The sequence below is a fragment of the Psammomys obesus genome, unplaced genomic scaffold (genome assembly GCF_907164565.1).
Source record: "Psammomys obesus unplaced genomic scaffold, mPsaObe1.curated_primary_1811, whole genome shotgun sequence".
Classification (NCBI taxonomy): domain Eukaryota; kingdom Metazoa; phylum Chordata; class Mammalia; order Rodentia; family Muridae; genus Psammomys; species Psammomys obesus.
In genome coordinates, this window is record NW_026596143.1 from 1,784,313 (window position 1) to 1,790,657 (window position 6,345).

A 6,345-nucleotide genomic window follows, 5' to 3' on the forward strand; every position below is an offset into this window, starting at 1 on the left:
TAAGCTAGACACGGGTGAAGACAGAATGAGCGAGAGAATCAGAAGGAGCCAGATTAGAGCAGATTGCTGAGTTAGTTTGAGGTTAAGCAGAGCAATTCATAGGCCAGAAGAGAAAAGCCAGATTGATTAACCAGCTTGGAGAGGAGTTTGAGCCAGAACAGCTGAGTTGAACCAGCCAGCTAAGAGTTCAGAAAGAACCAAGAAAGGGTGAGTTTATTCAGCAGTAAGTCTCAGAGGCTGAAAACATTCTAGCCTCAGTTAGAGTGTACAGAGGTTAGAAGCTTCCAGGACTAGGACTAGGTTAGCAGACAGGGGCAGTAAGTCTCACAGACAAAAATTATCACAGGAGAATAAAAGCTACTTTTGCATATCTCCCCATTCCATGTTCATGAGTGTGAGTTCTGAATCTTCCACCGCTCTGCTTTTAATAATCTGAAACTCGGAGGGGGAAGCTCAGGCCTGCTGACTCAGTGCCTGCTGCATCTGAAATAGCTCTGCTTTAGTCCCAAAATGATTTAAATGCATCTAAATAGCCCTTGGTAATCTGTTGCTCTTTGGAGCCATCCAAAAATTACTATCCTTCCATTATGAATGTCTTCAGAAAACTCTTCTCCCTTCATCATTAGATAATCGATCATTTCGTTTATCTGATGAGGAGAGCTGTGGGATCTGAGGCCTTTAGGAGAGCCACTTCCCAATCCTTGTATAAATAAGGTGAGTGAGTTTGCCTGCCAGGAACTATTCTCTACTTGTGAAGATCCCTATGGATAGAAAAATGTTTTTTTTTTTTTTCTTCCACAGTTCTAGAGTTGGAACCCAGGGTCATCCAGGAGCAAAGTTCATACTGATGGAGCTTGACAGAAGCCTGCTCAAGAGCCCCCTGAAGCCATTTGTGGTAGTTCAGGCCTGTGCCTCCAGCACCTGACCAACTGAAGCAAGAAGATTTAAAGTGGGAAGCCAACCTGGACTTCGTAGTGACAGGATGTTTCAAACTAAGAAGAAAATGGAGTTCTTTGAAAGCCACTCTACTAAAGGACAAAGAGTATTTTAAGTAACAAAAGGAAGGAGTTGTGTTCTGTGTAATTTCTACTGTGGACACACATCCTCGCCTCCTGATATACCTGCTCTGATTCCAAGTGGTTAATTTTTCTGATATGCCAAAAAGACATGCCTCCTCTATCTTCTAGAACAGTCTATGTATGAAAGACCTTAAATTTCAGGTTCCAACATGCCTCCAACCTGGATGGGGAGTGCTATAGTTTGGGTCTGGAATTTCCCCAATGGCCCACACACTAAGGCTTAGTCCCTAGCTTGTCACTATTGGGAGGTAGCCAAAACATTATGAAATGAGACCTTACCAGAGGATGCTGGGTCGTTGGGGCTATGCCATCAAAGGAAATAGTGGTGCGTCATCCCTCCCACTTTCTCTCTTTAACATACCAGCTTCCATGAAGCAGCCATCCTCCACCCCTAGGCACCCCTCTCCGATATCCTGCTTTGACAAAAAGCACAAAATCCTGCATCGACAGTTGATCCTGGAATGAGCCGAAATGAAGGCTTTCCTTTTGTGAGTTAATTAACACAAATAGGACGAGTCCTTGTGATCCCTCAAAAGGAATCAAGCATAAGCTCATCCTAGGGTTGTACTTGGGGCATTGCTAGCTGGGTGCCTGCATGGCTTCTCACTGGTGGATGGAGCCCGTGCAGGTCAGGACAAGCAAGAGCCACATCAGTTAGCATGAAGTAGCACCTTTATACATTTAGACACGTGGAATATGGACCTCCATAGCCGCTCCCACATCCTGCGAAAGGTAATCCTCTCCTATCTCCCTTTTCCTAACACAATCGTCCCAGTCTGGCAAACAAGAACTCCGACTCATCACTTCTCTTGCCTTAGATGCTCATCTAATGTTATGGATCCATCTTGGGAATCTTCTAAAACCTTCCAACTTCGGGCCTTTTTATTATTTCAGTTGCTTTACTTCCTCTGACACCGTTAGCCCTTGTTCAGCTGCTCTGTAAGTACAATGGCATCCAATGCACAGAGCTTTGGCCTAGAGTTTCAGGCATAGTCTTTTCAGGGATGGAAAGTATATGCGTGTGAAAGGCAATGTCTTGAGCTAGGCTGTAGAAATGTGCCTAAGGTGACAGGACTATCCTAGACATCCTAGGATGTCTATTTTTGTGTCTGTTTATGTGTGTGTATATCTATATATCTATATATCTATATATCTATATATCTGTTTTCTCCATGTACATAGCTGTTGATTCCAGGCTGAATGGAGGGATAGCAAGCTCTTATCCCTGACTAAGACCAGCCATAAACTCCTGTCCAGCCTTCCTTTGTTCCACCTTCAGCACACTTGACTCGCCTCCCTCTTGACAGATTTCTCTCTCGGTCTGACTCACACCCAGGCTGAAGGTTCATTGCCATCCATGTGGACCTGTTCCCCTCCATTAGCCCCACCCCCATTGCGTCATCATCTTGCTCTTTCAAAGGTCACTTCACCTTTTCCTTTCCTGCAGATACTCATCATTGAAACGGGAAACTTCCTCTGGACACTGGCTTCTTTCTTGGTCTCTGAGGTGTTTGGTGTCATATTACAGTTCGGGTTTTTCAGGAAGAACCCTGTAAGGACTAATTAATTATTCCCTCCCAGGGATCAAGTTTTCGATCAATCGAAGTAAATGCTGCTAAATGACTGAAAACACAGGGAAAACAGATCAGGATTCCCTGAGATATGGACAGCTCCTTAGGATAGAACCGGAGTCACCTGCCTTTTTTATTTACATTATTCTACCTGCATCAAAAATGGCAGTGATTCTAAAAATCACTTTAAATATTCCCTACCATGGAATTTTTATTTTGTCAGTAGCAATTTAACCTTTTTGTTGAAGTGGCCTAATGTTCCAGTTCACACAAGACTGAGGAGTTTTCCAGAAGGAGAAGCAATCTGTCCTCAAAATCAGGCAGCCCTGGGAACTAAAGCAAGCTACTTCCCCCCACTGGCTCTTTTTAAAAGGAGCTTTTTTATCATCTCTTCCTTTATGCTTTAGGAGCTCCAGAAAACACTGTGTCCCAGAAATACAGTTCCTTCGTTAAGTTCAGCCGCTTTAGACTCTGAAAATAGTTCTGATTTCATTCACTCGGCTACTTTGGAGTTCAGAAGACACTCGTGGCTAGAAGCTTTAACTAGCTCTGGAGTACAGAAAGGACCTGTCTGGTCATGAAAGAAAATCTGGTAGTCAAACACCCCTGCAGAGATAATGACAGCCAGGGACCGGGGCCAGGTTACTACACCTTAGGAGACTCGAACTTGAACTTGAAGGTGAGCTTGAACCCCCCTCCTCTCAAAGTCTGGGAAGGCTGACTGTTGCGTCTCTTTGGAACATGCTCAGAACTCTTTAGAGTAATAGCCCTTCTTCTCTTCCTTTTCCTCTGTCTGTGTTTCCTCTCATGGCCTCCACACGAGCTGCGCTGCTATCCATGTTGAATGCAGCAGTGTTCAAGGTGTGATTACTTGAGCACAAACTTCCACTACTGTCCTCATTTTGTAGTTAGAAATGAAGGCAAAGTGGTAGAACCGTGTCCTCCAGACCATTGATGCTGAGCCCGGATGACTTGGACATCTGAGAGCTACCACCGGTCACGGTAGCTGACGAGTGTTTTCCATGGTGCCGGGTGCTTTTCGTGCCATGTTGCATGTAATTGCCACAAGCTCCCTGAGTGGTAGGAGCCTCCCCCCACCCCACCCCCAGTAGGCTTTCATATTATCCCCAGAACTGAAAGCAAAGCGATGGGAGGAGCAGGATCCAGACTCAAAGCATGGCAGAGTGCGGCACTCTTCATGCTGGTCCCTGTAGCTGAAGGTCTGAGGAAGGTAGATGTGACCAGTCTTGGGTTCCTTGAGAGCTGGCTGTGTTTTAAGTAGAAAAGTAGTGACCATGAGTGAAAAGGAAAGCTGGCATTGGCTGCAGGGGACACTGTCCTGGGCTCTCATAGATCAGTTCAAAGCACACCATTCTGGGCAGGCAAAAACCTCTTAAACCAACAGTGTCCCCAACACACAGGTCAGAGCTTGACATCTGGTTCCGTTACCGAAAGAAAGGAGCACATGCTCTCTGCTGACTTCTCCTTGGTTTGCTTTACACAGAAGGGATTTGATACCAGCGTCCATACAACCTGCTCCTCAATTAAAAAGCAGTTCATAGTCTATATTTTGAGAAGGATATTTTTAAAGGCTAATTTATCAAGCTGAGATTAAAAGCAAAGATCATACATCTTTTTTTGTGATAATTTTTTTTTAACCTCATCCTTTCTTAACTCCACATTTAATAGCTCTGCCTCAGTTGTGCCATCTGGTTTAGACACAAGCCAGTTCCTGCCGGCACTGGGGAAGAAGCCTGAGACTTGTCACTTGGCCGCAAACAGGGAGAATAAACAGGGCATTCGGGATGGCAGCTCCTTTAGAGGGCAAAGGCAAATTGCCTTTGTTGTTTGTTGTTTGTTCTTTCCCTGGGTCTACGGAAAACAAATTTATCTTAGAATGGGCAGCATTAAACTGAACGTTGGCCTTCTTTCTGCTTTCAGGTCAAGTGAGAACACTAGGCTCCCCGTGGAGGAAAAGAAACAGCACTGGGCTGTTTTAGCATCTGTTGACAAGACTTTTTTAGCTGAAGATATTGGGCAGGGGCCATTTCATTTCCCTGGAGGTCTGAGGATTTATGGCGTTGTCACCTGAAATTCCACAACTTTCTTTCTCTGGTGCTACGGAGGTGGGCTCCCCAACCCACCAAAACACTCACTGGTGGCTCACCAATTCCTGCCCCAATCCTGCCTCAGACATCGTCTTTCTGAGAAAAAGAAGGCAAATTGGCCCAGAGAAGAGAACAGAAGACACCTGTGAAATAATTGTGGCAAATGAGGTAGGCGATAGTTCACTTGGCATTTTGAAATGAAATCCGTGGGGGAAGAGGGATAAAGAGAAAGGAGGAGAGAGAAGCCAGAGTCTGCTTTGTGCCCAGTGCTGAAGATAAGCCAGGGAGCACCCCCATGGCAGGCTTTGTCAAAGGTGCCTCTCTGCAGCGGTATGCAAGGCACAGCAAGGCGCCACTCTCCAGAGACTTCACAGTGTTCCCGAGCCAGTGAAGTCCGGCCAGCTTCAGCTTCCCCTTACCTCCTCCGAGGGTGGTATAGTGGTGATTCTGAAATCGTATGAGGTTTGCCGAGAGTGAGCCAGATGGTGCTTAAAGATTTTATTGCTTTTGGTACACTTTTTAAAGTTTAGCGTGTCCCACTTAAAAAAAAAAAAAAAAAAAAAAGTACCTGTCTTAGTTAGGATTTTGTTGCTGTAAAAAAACACTCTATAATGGAAAACATAATTGGGACTAACTTAACAGTTTCAGAGGTTCAGTCCATTCTTGTCATGGCGGGAAGCACGGCAGCGTGCAGGCAGACATGGTGCTGGAGAAGGAGCTGAGAGTTCTACATCTTGATCAGCAGGCAGCAGGAGGGGACTGTGTCATCGGATGGATCTTGAGTGTAGAGACCTCAAAGCCCACCACCACAGTGGCACACTTCCTCCAACAAGGCCACACCTCCTAAGAGTGGGTTGGTACCCCTTGGGGGCCTCCCCTTCTCTGAGAAGAAGAAGAGTGGGGAATGGGTGGGAGGGGAGAGTGAGGGTGGAACAGGGAGGAGAGGAGGAAGGGGGCTAGGATCAGACTGTAAATAAATAAATAAATAAATAAATAAATGAATAAATAAATAAATAAATAATGAGAAAGATCAAAGAAGAACAGACTCCCAAAAGTTATCTTCTGACTTACACAATCTCATTATGATGCCATTACGAGCCACCCCTTACACACACACACATATACACACACACACACAGACACACACGCACACAAATAAAGGTAATAAAAATTACAATAAACTCTTCATTTTTAAAATTTGGTTCTGTTCTCTGAAGCTAAAAGCATCTTATCTGAAACTGAATGCAAGTTGCAGCCCATCAAATCAAATGGTTCTTCCAAAACTCGATGAGAAGTGAGTCCTTTTCCAGCCAAGCACAGTGCCCTAGCCTGTGCTCAGCTCTTACAGTCTCAGAACAGAGTGTAGTTAAGAACAGAGAGAGACTGCAACCACAACCTCCAGTCCCAGCCCTCAGGGAGGCAGAGACAGGCAGATCAGCCTGGTCTACAAAGTGAGTCTCAGAAAAGAAAAGAAAAAAAAGAGAAAAAGAGAGAGAGACCCCAGGCCACGATTGCCTCATCGGAAGCAGTCAGAAGGAAGCAGAGCAAGAGTGTGTCTGTCTCAAAAAGCTGTCTGATCACAGGCAG

General features: G+C 45.2%; 1 long non-coding RNA gene across 2 annotated transcripts; it reads left to right on the top strand.

Annotated features, from left to right (window-relative positions):
* Positions 1-5,655, top strand: LOC129666298 (uncharacterized). Of its 2 annotated transcripts, XR_008718554.1 has the most exons (5): positions 1-714; positions 802-1,811; positions 3,058-3,329; positions 4,592-4,926; positions 5,401-5,655. It is a non-coding gene; the product is annotated as an uncharacterized LOC129666298 (long non-coding RNA). The 2 variants fall into 2 exon arrangements; XR_008718555.1 differs by lacking the exon at positions 3,058-3,329.
* The last annotated feature ends 690 nt before the right edge of the window (positions 5,656-6,345 follow it).